The sequence below is a fragment of the Callorhinus ursinus genome, unplaced genomic scaffold (assembly GCF_003265705.2).
Source record: "Callorhinus ursinus isolate GAN/ISIS: 27379988/994484 unplaced genomic scaffold, GSC_fseal_2.0 scaffold135, whole genome shotgun sequence".
NCBI lineage: Eukaryota > Metazoa > Chordata > Mammalia > Carnivora > Otariidae > Callorhinus > Callorhinus ursinus.
In genome coordinates this window covers 401,770-416,224 of record NW_027397197.1, presented here as the reverse complement: position 1 = coordinate 416,224, position 14,455 = coordinate 401,770, and the positions used below count along the sequence as shown (strand labels likewise).

The following is a 14,455-nucleotide window of genomic DNA, read 5'->3' as shown; positions in this document are numbered from 1 at the left end:
CCCCCCCACATAGGTGCTGAAAGCCTTCAGGGAGCAAAACAGCACCATGTACTGCAATCCAGAGCCTCTTACACTGAGCCTGGCCCCCTAGCAAGGGGGGTGCAATTCCACCAGGGCAAGGGCACTGAGAATCAGCACACAGGCACCAGCAGGAACAACCAGCTAGCACCAAGTTTACTGATCATAGAGAACTGCAAAATTTCAGCTCTTGGAGAAAAACAGTATATAACACTCATGGTTTTTGTCTGGTTTGGCCAGCAAACCCTGAGGCGGTGAATGAAAAGATTACTCCAGACACCTAAGCAGGAGAAAGGAGAGGGTGAGGGGACCAGATGTTCTAGTGGTAAAAGGTCCCGAACCAAGCTCTGCCTCTAATTTTATTGTGAATGTTATCAATACATCAAGGGAATAAGAGAAACAAAAAGGAGGGCGAAGTTTTAATAATCAGGACAGTGACATAGGTAGTATTGTGTGATGAGAATGAGCTGTGCTCGTGATGCGCATGCAGGCAGGGAGTACGTGACCACGAAAGATAAATGTTTCTCCTAAGCATTTACTCCCTGGATGAGTGCATTGAGCCGCAACAAGGATCTGGCTGCTTTCAGCCTAGAAACCTTAAAAGAGGACCGGTTTTCTGGACACTCCTTTGCTTTTCAACTAGTCTTACCCAGGGAGGCATATGCTTATTAAATCTTATCTAGCCAGGCATTACGAATCCCCACAGGTTTTATTATTATTCTTTAGTCTTTCAGTTTTATTTTTTTTCACCTATTTACTTACTTTATCAATTCTATTTCTTATTCTTTTTAATTTTTATTTTTACATATACATTACATATATTCTTTTATTTTTGGTTTCCGTTCATTATATTTTATTTTATTTTTTGTGTGTATATACATATATATATTTTTTTTACTTTATTTTCTATTTTGAGATCTAGCTTCTCTTAACAAACAGACCAAAATATACCCAAGATCTAGTTTACTGTTTTGTTCTGTTTTACTTCTCATTTGATTTTTTCTTATTTTGTTTTGTTTCTGTTCTCTTCCAGTTAATTTCTTCTGATCTTGTTGTTGATATTTTTGTCTTTTCTTTCTCTTTCTTCTATTATTTTCTGGACATAATGACGAGATAGAGAAACTCACCCCAAAAGAAAGAAAAGGAGGAAGTACTCACTGCCAGGGATTTAATCAATATGGATATAAGTAAGATACCAGAGCTAGAATTCAAAAATTCAAAACAATGATTAAAAAGATACTAGCTGGGGGGCACCTGGGTGGCTCAGTCGTTAAGCGTCTGCCTTTGGCTAAGGTCATGATCCCAGGGTCCTGGGATCAAGCCCCACATCGGGCTCCCTGCTCGGCAGGGAGCCTGCTTCTCCCTCTCCCACTCCCCCTGCTTGTGTTCCTGCTCTCGCACTCTCTGTCAAATAAATAAATAAAATCTTTTTTAAAAAACAGATACTAGCTGGGCTAGAAAAAAAAAGCACAGACGACACGAGAAAATCCCTTACTATAGAAACAAAAGAACTAATATCGATTCAGGCTGAAATTAAAAATGCTATTACTGACATAGTCAAAAATGGAAGCTCTAACAGCGAGGATATATGAGGCAGAAGAGTGAGTCAGTGATCTAGAAGATAAAATGATGGCAAATAAGGAAGCTGAGAATAAAGGAGAAAAACAACTACTGGATCAGGAAGGGTGACTGCAAGAAATCAGCAATAACATAAAGTGAAATAATATCCAAATAGGGGTCCCAGAAGATGAAGAGAGAGAGATTTGAACAAATTATAGCTGAGAACTTCCCTAATCTGTGGAAGGAAACAGGCATTCAAGTCCAGGAGGCACAGAGAACCCCTCTCAAAATCAATAAAAACAGGTCAACACTTCAACATAAAATAGTGAAGCTTGCAAATTTCAGAGACAATGAAAAAATCCAGAAGGCAGCTCGGGACAAGAGGTCTTTAACCTACAAGGGTAGAAACATAAGGCTGGCAGCAGACCTATCCACAGAGACCTGGCAGGCCAGAAAGGACTGGCATGATATATTCAATGTGCTAATGGGAAAAATATGCAGCCAAGAATACTATCCAGCAAGGCTGTCATTCAGAATAGAAGGAGATAGTTCCCAGGACAAAGACTAAAGGAATTCATGAGCACTAATCCATCCCTGGAAGAAATATTAAAGGGGATCCTTTGAATGAAGAGAGAGCCCAAAAGTAACAAAGACTAGAAAGAAACAGAGACAATCTACAGGAACAGCAACTTTACAGGTAATACAATGGCACCAAATTAATCTTTCAATAATTACTCTGACTGTAAATGGACTAAATGCTCCAATCAAAAGATACAGGGTATCAGACTGGATAAAAACACAAGACCCATCCATATGCTGTCTCCAAGAGACTCATTTTAGAGCCAAAGACACCTCCAGACTGCAAGTGAGGGGTTGGAGACTATCATGCTAATAGACATCAAAAGAAAGCTGGAGTAGCAATCCTTGTACAGACAAATTAGATGTTACACCAAAGACTGTAATAAGAGATGAAGAAGGACACATATCATAATAAAAGGGCCTATCCAACAACAAGATCTAATAATTGTAAATATTTATGCCCCCAACTTGGGAGCAAGAAAACATATGAATCAATTAATAACAAACTTAAACTCATTGATAATAATACAATAATAGTAGGGAACAGCAACACCCCACTCACAGGAGTAGACAGATCATCTAAGCAGAAGATCAACAAGGAAACAACGGCTTTGAATGACACCCTGGACTAGATGGACTTCACAGTTATATCCAGAGCATTTCATCCTAAAGCAACAGAATATATTCTTTTTGAGTTCATATGGAACATTCTCCAGAATAGATCACATACTGGTCACAAATCAGGTCTTCACCAGTACCAAAAGACTGAGATTATACCAGGCATATTTTCAGAACACAGTGCTTTAAAACATGAACTCAATCACAAGAAAAAGTATGGAAGGAACACAAATACATGGAGGTTAACGAGCATCCTACTAAAGAATGAATGGGTCAACCAGGAAATTAAAGAAGAATTTAAAAAATACATGGAAACAAATAAAAATGAAAACTCAACAGTTCAGAACCATTGGGATGCAGCAAAGGCAGTCCTAAGAGGGAAGTATATAGCAATACAGGCTTTTCTCAAGAAAGAAAAAGGTCTCAAATACAGAACCTAAACCTACACATAAAGGAGCTGGAAAAAGAATAGCAAATAACACATAAATCCAGCAGGAGAAGAGAAGTAATAAAGATTAGAGCAGAAATCAATGATACAGGGGCGCTTGGGTGGCTCAGTCAATTGGGAGTCTGCTTTCAGCTTGGGTCATGATCCCAGTTCATAAAAAGAATTCATAGTGGAAGTCCAAGGAATTATTATTAATAATTATTATTTTAATAGACAAGTTGTCTAATGCATAGTAACTATGATAATTATTTTTTGTTTTTTATAATTATTACCTTCTCATTTTTCTTAAATAAATACCCTCTGTATATTTTTTAAAAAAATGCGGGGGAGGGGGTGGGGGGATGGGTTAGCCTGGTGATGGGTATTGAGGAAGGCACGTTCTGCATGGAGCACTGGGTGTTATGAACAAACAATGAATCATGGAATACTGCACCAAAAACTAATGATGTAATATATGGTGATTAACATAACAATAAAAAAATAAAAAAATAAAAAAATAAAAATAAAAAAATGCGTACCGAAGCATAGCTTTCACCCAAAAAGATATGGCCCTGGGGGCACCTGGCTGGCTCAGTCAGTAGAGCATGTGACTCTTGATCTTGGGGTCATGGTTTCGAGTCCCACACTGGGTATAGAGATTACTTAAAAAAAATAAATTAATTAATTAAAAAAAAAAAAACATATGGCCCTGGCCTAACATCACCCACTGTGAGCTGACATAGTTCAACACATGTTTTTTTGTTGTTGTTTAGATTTTATTTATTCATTTGAAAGCATGAGCAGCAGTTGGGGGGGCACGTGGAGGAGGAGAGGGAGAAGCAGACTCCCCACTGAGCAGGGAGCCCAACACGGGGCTCAATCCCAGGACGGAGAGATCATGACCTGAGCTGGAAGGCAGACACTTAACCACCCGAGCCACCCAGGCGCCCTCAATACATGTTTCTTAATTCTTCCTAAGTATACTGGTTAGGAATGTGGCCTGTGGAGACAGACTAGGGCCAAACCCTGGTTCTACCACTTACAAAGTGTCTGACTGTGAATATTTTACTTCTCCTTATAGTCACTGGATTGGCTTCCATCTGCCCCTTTTGACCTCACTTCCTACCATCTGTACTCTGTCTGCCAGGCTCCAGCCACTCAAGCTCATCATCTGCTCCTGGAACAACTGATGCTACACACATCACAAATCAAAAGGGCAGCCTAGGCCAAGTTGCCTCTTGTTCTTCAGGACTCAGCTCAAATGTCACTTCCTGAGAAAGAACTTTATGGACAGCCCAATCTAAGTAATCCCTGGCCCATCACTTTCTATTCTATTTATGTGTTTATTTTCCTAAAGCCCATATGGAATTGACCCACTTATGATTTAACTGTGTACTGCCAGTTTTCCCAAACCTGAATGAAAGCTCCAGGGACTCTGCCTGTCTTGTTCTCTGTGCTATGTTCCCAGTACCTAGTTCAGGGCCTCACATATAAATCACTAAAAACATATGACCTAAATGAAGGAATTATTACCTATTTGACACACAGGAACAGACACAGATATTTGACAAAGAAATTAGATGCCAAAGATTCAAAATTTTAGGAACACTTTGTTGCAAATCTAGAGTTCTTTTCAAATTGGAATGAGCCAGAACCAACTACTTGAACCAATTTATTCAAAATGTAAACCCTTCCCACCTACCTCCCTGTTTGGGATACAGGAGACCTAGGTTGAGGCCAGGAATCTGCAGTTTCCACAAACACTCCTTGATGATTCTGATGAAGTGGTCCATGAACCACACTTAGCAAAATCCTGACCTAAACATCTGACATTTGTGGAACATTAATTTAATGCCTACCATGCAGAGTTATGTGATATGAGAGGCATCTCCATTAACATAATTACTCAAAGGGGGCACTGGTCCTTCCCTCCCACCTATGACCACAGATTGCTTTCCCACATGGAATCACACTTAAACTCAACAATATTCCTGCATAGTAGAAGGAAAAAGAGGCCAAGACTCAATAGCCCAGCACACGCAATACGCACCAGAGAAACTCCCTGAAGCGCCAGGCCCTGGGAACCAGGGGACACTATTCTGCAGGGCACTACAGGACCTCTTCTTTTCAAGGCTATTATCATTCAGAATAAGAGAATTAGTGGACTTCCCTAACACACAGAAACAGACACAGAAAGTCAGACAAAAAGAGGAGATAAACATCTCCCAAATGAAAGAACAGGACCAAACCACACGAAGAGACAAAAGCGAAACAGATACAAGTAATATGCCTGATAGAGAATTTAAAGTAATGATCATAAAGATACTCACTGGAATGGAGAAGAGAGTGGAGGATGTCAGTAAGACCCTTTTTTTTTTTTTTAAAGATTTTATTTATTTATTTGACAGAGAGAGACACAGCAAGAGAGGGAACACAAGCAGGGGTAGTAGGAGAGGGAGAAGCAGCCTTCCCGTGGAGCAGGGAGCCCGATGTGGGGCTCGGTCCCAGCACCCTGGGATCACGACCTGAGCCAAAGGCAGACGCTTAACTGAGCCACCCAGGCGCCCTGTCAGTAAGACCCTTAACACAGAGATAAAAAAGAACCAATCAGAGATCAAGTGCACAACAAATAAAATTAAAATTAAAAATATACTTGATGGAATAAATAGCAAGCAAGATGAAGCAGAGGAATGAATGAAATTAATGACCTGGAAGACAGAATAATGGAAAAATAACCAAGCTGAGCAAAGGAAAGGAAAGAAAATTATGCAAATTGAGAATGGTCTTAGGGAACTCATTGACTCCATCAAGCATAATATCATCCTCATTATTAGGATCTCAGAAGAAGGAAAGAGAGATAAGAGGGCAGAAATTTTATTTGAAGAAATAATAGCTGAAAATTTCACCAGTCTGGGGAAAGAAACACATATCTAGATCCAGGAGGCACAGAGATCCACCCCCCTACCAAATTCAACCCTATGAGGTCCACACCAAGATATATAGTAATTAAAAGGTCAACAAAGAGCAATAAAGAAAAAAAATTTTAAAGCAGCAAGAGAAGATAGTTACATAAAAGGGAATCCCCATGGGGTGCCTGGGTGGCTCAGTCAGTTAAGCATCTGTCTTCCGCTCAGGTCCTGATCCCAAGGTCCTGGGATCGAGTCCCACATCGGGCTCCCTGCTCTGCAGGGAGCCTGCTTCTCCCACTGCCTCTGCCTCCCTCTCTCTCTGTCTTCCATGAATAAATAAATAAAATCCTTTAAGAAAAGGGAATCCCCATAAGGTTATCAGTGGATTTTTCAGGAGAAACTTTCCAAGCCCGAAGGGAGTGTTACGATATATTCAAAGTGCTGAATGGGGAAAATATGCAGCCAAGAATACTCTATCCAGCAATGTTATCATTCAGAATAGAAGTAGAGATAGAGTTTCTCAGATAAACAAAAACTAAAGGAGTTCATGACCACTAACCAGCCCTTCAACAAATATTAAAGGGGACTCTGGGTACAAAGGAAAACCATAAGTGAGCGTATGAAAAGTAAAAAACACAAAAGCAATAAAAATAAATATTTCTGTAAAAATCAGTCAAGGAATTCATAAAACAAAAGGATATAAAATGTGACACCATATACCTAAAACATGGGAGGAAGAGGAGTAAAGAATGAGCTTAAACTTAAGCAACCATCTACATAATATAGACTTCTATATGCAGAAGATATTATATACAAACCTAATGGCAAACACAAATCAAAAACCAGTAATAGAGACGCAAAAAATGAAGGAAAGGAATCCAAGTATATCACTAAAGAAAGCCAACAAACCATGAAAGAGAGCAAGAGAAGAAAGAATCAGAGAAAATCTACAGAAAAAAAACACAAAACAAGTAACAAAATGGCAATAAATACATATCTATAGATAATTACTTTGAATGCAAATGGACTAAACACTCCAATCAAAGGCAAAGGGTAACAGAGTGGATAAATAAAACAAGACCCAGGGTGCCTGGGTGGCTCATGCAGTTGAGTGTCCAACTCTTGATCTTAGCTCAGTCTTGATCTCAGGGTCGTTGGGTCCAGGCCCCACATGGGGTTTCACGCTGGGTGTGGAGCCTACTTAAAAAAAACAAGACCCTCCTAGAAACATCACCAAAGGCAAGGGAAGCAAGGGCAAAAATGAACTATTGGGATTTCATCAAGATGAAAAGCTTTGGCACAGCAAAGGAAACAATCAATAAAACCAAAAGACAACCGACAGAATGGGAGAAGATATTTGCAAATGACATATCAGATAAAGGGCTAGTATCCTAAATCTATAAAGAACTTGTCAAACTCAATACCCAGAGAACAAATAATCCAATCAAGAAATGGACGAAGACATGAACAGACATTTTTCCGAAGAAGACATCCAAATGGCCAACAGACACATGAAAAAGTACTCAATATCCCTCAGCATCAGGGAAATACAAATCAAAACCTCAATGAGATACCAACTCACACCAGTCAGAATGGCTAAAATTAATAAGTCAGGGAATGACAGATGTTGGCGAGGATGCAGAGAAAGGGGAACCCTCCTACACTGTTGGTGGGAATGCAAGCTGGTGCAGCCACTCTGGAAAACAGCATGGAGGTTCCTCAAAAAGTTGAAAATAGAGTTACCCTACGATCCAGCATTTGCTCTACTGGGTATTTACCCCAAAGATACAAATGTAGTGATCCGAAGGGGCACATGCACCCCAATGTTTACAGCAGCAATGTCCACAATAGCCAAACTATGGAAAGAGTCAAGATGTCCATCAACAGATGCATGGATAAAAAAGATATGGTGTACACACACACACACACACACACACACACACACACACACACACACAATGGAATATTATGCAGCCATCAAAAAAACCCTGAAATTTTGCCTTTTGCAACGATGCAGATAGAACTAGAGGGTATCATGCTAAGCAAAATAAGTCAATCAGAGAAAGACAAGCAGCATCATATGATCTCACTGATATGAGGAATTCTTAATCTCAGGAAACAAACTGATGGTTGCTAGAGTGGTGGGGGGTGGGAGGGATGGGGTGGCTGGGTGATGGACATTGGGTAGGGTATGCGCCATGGTGAGCGCTGTGAATTGTGCAAGACTGATGAATCACAAACCTGCACCTCTGAAACAAATAATACATTATATGTTAAAAAAAAAAAGAGAAGATAGTAGGAAGGGAAAAATGAAGGGGGAGAATTGGAGGGGGAGACAAACTGTGAGAGACTATGGACTCTGAGAAAGAAAGTGAGGGTTTTAGAGGGGAGGGGGTTGGGGGGATGGGCTAGCCTGATGATGGGTATTAAGGAGGGCACGTATTGAATGGAGCACTGGGTGTTATATGAAAACAATGAATCATGGAACACTACATCAAAAACTAATGATGTAATGTATGGTGACTAACATAATAAAATAAGATTAAAAAAAAGAAGAAAAAATCTCAAATAAACAACTTAACCTTACACCTAAAAGAGCTAGAAAAAGAAGAACAAACAAAACCTCAAACCATCAAAAGGACAGAACTAATATATTAGAGTAGAAATAAATGATATAGAAACTAAAAAAGAAAACAATAGAACAGATCAGTGAAACCAGGAGCCAGTTCTTTGAAAAGATCAACAAAATTGATAAACCTATAGCAAGAGTCATTTAAAAAAAGAGAGAGAACTCAAGCAAAATTACTAATGAAAGAGGAGAAATAACAACCAACAACACAAAAATATAAACAATTGCAACATAGGGGTGCCTGGGTGGCTCAGTCGTTAAGCGTCTGCCTTCGGCTCAGATCATGATCCCGGGGTCCTGGGATAGAGCCCCACATCGGTCTCCCTGCTCAGCGTGAAGCCTGCTTCTCCCTCTCCCTCACTTGTGTTTCCTCTCTCGCTGTGTCTCTCTCTGTCAAATAAATAAATAAAATCTTTAAAAAAATGCAACATAATATGAAAACCTATATGCCAACAAATTGGACAACTTTGAAGAAATGGATAAATTCCTAGAAACATATAAACTACCAAAAGTAAAGCAGGAATAGAAAATTTAAACAGAAAGATTGAATCACTAATCAAAAATGCCCAAAAAACAAAAGTCCAGGACCAGACAGCTTCACAGGAGAATTCTACCAAATATTTAAAGAAGAGTTAATACCCATTCTTCTCAAATTATTCCAAAACATAAAAAAGGAAGGAAAACTTCCAAACTCATTCTATGAGGCAAGCATTACCAGAAACCAGATAAAGACACCACAAAAAAAAGAGACTACAGGCCAATATTTCTGACAAACATAGATGCAAAATTCGTCAACAACATACTAGCAAAACAAATCCAACAATACATTTCAAAAAATCATTCACCACAATCAAGTGGGATTTATTCCTAGGTTGCAAGGGTGGTTCAATATTCGCAAATCAATCAACCTGATACATCACAACAATAAGAGAAAGGATAAGACCATTATGATCATTTCAAAGGTGCAGAAAAGCATTTGACAAAACACAGTATCATTCATGATAAAAACCTTCAACAAAGTCGGTTTATAGGGAACATAACTCAACATAATAAAGGCCATCTATGAAAAACCCAAGGCTAACATCATACTTAATGGGGAAAAACTGAGAGCTTTTCCCCTAAGGTTAGGAACAAGACAAGGATGTCCACTCTCACCATGGTCATTTAACATAGTACTGGACGTCCTACCCACAGCAATCAAACAAAAAGAAATAAAAGGCATCCAAACTGGTAAGGAAGAAGTAAAACTTTCACTATTTGCAAATGACAAGATACTATATATAGAAAACCATAAAGACTCCACCAAAAAATCTGCTAGAACTGATAAATGAATTCAGTAAAGTCACAGGATATAAAATCAATGTACAGAAATCTGTTCCATTTCTATACAGCAAAAACAAAGCAGCAGAAAGAGAAATTAAGAAAACAATCCAATCTACAATTGCACCCAAAATAATAAGATACCTAGAAATAAACCTAATCAAAGAGGTAAAGGATCTGTACTCTGAAAACTAAAAAACACTGATGAAAGAAATTGGAGATGACACAAAGAAATGGAAAGACATTCTATGCCCATGGATTGGAAGAACAAATATTGTTAAAATGTCTATATTACCCCAAGCAATGTACACATTTCATGCACTCCCTATCAAAATACCAACAGCATTTTTCACAGAACTAGAACAAATAATCTAAAATTTGTATTGAACCACAAAAGATCCCAAATAGCCAAAGCAATCTTGAAATAGAAAAGCAAAGCTGGAGGCATCACAATTCCAGACCTCAAACTATATTACAAAGCTATACTAATCAAGACAGTACGGTACTGGGGAGCACCGAGCCAGCTCCATCAGTACAGTGTGGGACTCTTTTGATCTCAGGGTCATGAGTTCAAGCCCCATGTTGGGCATGGACCCTACTTAAAAAAAAAAAGTATGGTACTGGCACAAAAATAGATACATACGTAGATCAAAGGAACAGAACAGAAAACCCAGAAATAAATTCACAGTTACATGGTCAATTAATCTTCAAAAAAGCAGGAAAGAATATCCAGTGGGAAAAAGACAGTCTCTTCAACAAATGGTGTTGGGAAAACTGGACAGCAACATCCAAAAAAATGAAACTGGACCACTTTCTTACACCATACACAAAAAAATAAATTTAAAATGGATTAAAGACCTAAATGTGAGACCTGAAACTATAAAAATCCTAGAAGAGAACATAGGCAGTAACTTCTTTGACATCGGCTATAGCAACTTCTTTCTAGACATGTCTCCTGAGGCAAGGGAAACAAAAGTAAAAATAAACTATCAGGACTACATCAAAATAAAAAGCTTCTGCACAGTGAAGGAAACAATCAACAAAACTAAAAGGCAACCAATGGAATGGGAGAAGATATTTGCAGATGACATCTCTGATAAAGGGTTAGTGTCCAAAATATATAGAGAATATATAAAACTCAAGACCCAGAAAACAAGTAATCCAATTAAAAAATGGGCAGAAGACATGAATAGACATTTCTCCAAAGAAGATATCCACATGGCCAACACACACATGAAAAGATGCTCAACATCACTCATCATCAAGGAAATGCAAATCAAAACTAAAATGAGGTGGTGCCTGGGTGGCTCAGTCAGTTAAGCATCTGCCTTCGGCTCAGGTCATGACCCCAGGGTCCTGGGATCCAGCCCCGCATCGGGCTCCCCCTGCTCGGCGGGGAGCCTGCTTCTCTCTCTGTCTGCTGCTGCCCCTGCTTGTGCTCTTTCTCTCTCTCTCTCTGTCAAATGAATAGATAAAGTCTTTGAGAAAAAACTACAATGAGATATCACCTCACACCTGTCACGATGCATGAAATCAAAAACAGAAGAAACAAGTATTGGTGAGGATGTGGAGGAAAGGGAACCCTCCTGCACTGTTGATGGGAGTGCAAACTGTGGAAAACAGTATGGAGGCTCTGCAAAAAAATTAAAAATAGAGCTACCCTACAATCTAGGGATCACACTACCGGGTATTTCCCCCCAAAAATACAAAAACAGAGGTGCCTGGCTGGCTCAGTCAGTAGATCATGCGACTCTTGATCTCAGGGTCATGAGTTCAAGCCCCACGTTGGGTGTGGAGTCTACTTAAAAAGAAAAAAAAAAAAAACCTCACTAATTCAAAGGAATACATGTATCCCCTATGTTTACTGCAACACTATTTATAATAACCAAACTATGGCAGCAGCCCAAGTGTCCATCGATATATGAATGGATAATGAAGATGTGATATACAGACACATATACAATGGATATTATTCAGCAATAAAAAGGAATGAAATCTTGCCATTTGCAACATGGATACAGCTAGAGAGTATAACGCTGAGCAAAATAAGTCAGAGAAAGACATACACCATATGATCTCATTGATATGTGGAGTTTAAGAAACAAAACAAAAGAGGGGCATCTGGGTGGCTCAGATGGTTAAGGATCTGCCTTCAGCTCAGGTCATGATCTCCAGGTCCTGGGACTGACCCCCACATTGGGCTCCCAGCTCACTGGGGAGTCTGCTTCTCCCTCTCCCTCTTCTTGTGCTCTCTCTGTCTCTCTCTCACAAATGAATAAATAAAATCTTAAAAAAAAGAAATAAAACAAATGAGCAAAGAAAGAAAAAAGTGAAAGAAACAAACCAAGAAATACACTTGTAAGTATAAAGAACAATCTGATGGTTACCAGAGGGGAGGTGCAAGGGGGGTGGAGGACATTGGGGATGGAGATTAAAGAGTACCCTTATCAGATGAAAAAAAAATAAAATGAAATGATAAAAAAGATAAGTCTTACATATGTGGAATCTCACTCATATGTGGAATCTAAAAAGCAAATGAATAGGTATGAAATTAATAAAGTTTAGCTTGTAAAAACAAGGAAAGAAACACTTGATAACTATCATAGTAACAAACGATTCAGGCAACAGACCTGAGTGCATCAGTCTGCACCAAATCCCACAGAAGTCACTGAGTCACCATGGTAAACACACTGGCCAAGGAAAGCTAGGAAAAAACAAACAGCAACCACCCTGATTTGGTTCCTAACATGTGCTAGGAACTGAGCAGGACTGACATACACACAGTAATTCACCCCTTAAGTATTCCTGACAATATATTCCTGGCAGCTTTAGCGATATATACATACGTGCACACATACGTACCCACATTCATATAAGCTTCTTCCTCTTCTCTCCCCAACTCAAGATCCCAGTAATTCATTATAGTGCAATAGCTGGGGAGTAAAAAAAGAAAAACACTACAATTCAATGGATTCAATCCTAAACACACATATAAACTTGAAAACTACTAAACTATTTTAGTGATGGATTTTTTTTTTTTCAGATGAACTGTAGACTTGTCTCTGGAACATTTTTCTCCCTAGTTTCGATACATTGCCAATAACCTCTAAAAGCTGATATAGAAATATAAACAAATGCATGTTATGCATCAAGTACTTTTTCCATTGTAGAGTAAATAGCCTGAACTTTCAACCAAAAAGATTCCTCAATGGCTATTTTTTGACATTTTGGCTGCTGACAATTTAGTGAAAATATATGTGTAAATTGCAATTAAAAAATACTGTCATTCATGATAGGACCAAAAAGTATAAAATACTTAGGAATAATCTCTCCACATATGTGTAAGGTAGGTACACTGAACACTACAAAACATTGCTGACAGAAATTAAAGATCTAACTAAATGGAGAGACATACCATCTTCATGTGTCAGAACACTAGTATTGTTAAGATGTCTGTTCTCCTCAAACTGATCTATAGATTCAGTGTAATCCTAATAGAAATCCTAGTACAGATTTTGTTTTTTAAGAAACTGAGAGGCTGGGCGCCTGGGTGGCTCAGTTGGTTAAGCGACTGCCTTCGGCTCAGGTCATGATCCTGGAGTCCCAGGATCGAGTCCCGCATCGGGCTCCCTACTCAGCAGGGAGTCTGCTTCTCCCTCTGACCCTCCCCCCTCTCATGTGCTCTCTCTCTCTCAAGTAAATAAATAAAATCTTTAAAAAAAAAAAAACCCGAGAGGCTGATTCTAAAATTCATATGGAAATGCAAAGGATCTAGATTATAAAAACAACTTTGAAAAAGAACAAATTTGTGCCATTTACAACAACATGGATGGACCCAGAGGGTATTACGCTAAGTGAAATAAGTCAGACTAAGACTGACAAATACCGTATGATTTCACTCATATGTGGAATCTAAAAAGCAAATGAATAAACAAAAAGCAGAATCAGACCTATAAATACAGAGAACAAACTGACGATTGCCAGAGGGGAGGGGGCTGGGGGATGGACAAAATGGGTGAAGCAGAATGGGAGATACGGGCTTCCAGCTATGGAATGAATAAGTCACAGGCATAAAAGGCACAGCACAGGAAATATAGCCAATGGCTTTGTAATAGTGTTGTATGGTGACAGATGGTAGCTACGCTTGTGATGAACACAGAATAATGTATAAACTTCTTGAACCACTATGTTGTACACCTGAAACTAAAGTAACACTGTATGTCAATTTCTCAAAAAAATTCTTTTAGAAAAGAACGAAGTTGGAGGATCAAAACTACCTGATTTCAAGAGTTATGATAACCTTCAGTAATCAAAACAGTGTGGTATTGGCATCAAGGGAACAGGATAGAGTCCGGAGTTCACACCTATATGAACAACTGATTTTTGACGAAATTG

At 38.9% G+C, this 14,455-nt stretch overlaps 1 long non-coding RNA gene across 3 annotated transcripts in view; it reads right to left on the bottom strand.

Moving 5' to 3' along the window:
* LOC112815857 (uncharacterized) overlaps positions 1–14,455 on the bottom strand; it is a 47,024-nt gene that overhangs the window by 7,198 nt on the left and 25,371 nt on the right. For 2 of the 3 annotated variants that reach the window (XR_012377296.1, XR_003206066.2), the window contains one exon: positions 12,923–12,993. This is a non-coding gene — a long non-coding RNA (uncharacterized lncRNA). Of the gene's footprint in view, positions 1–12,135; positions 12,585–12,690; positions 12,765–12,922; positions 12,994–14,455 lie in introns of those variants that run through there. The other variant, XR_012377297.1, reaches the window with a different exon arrangement.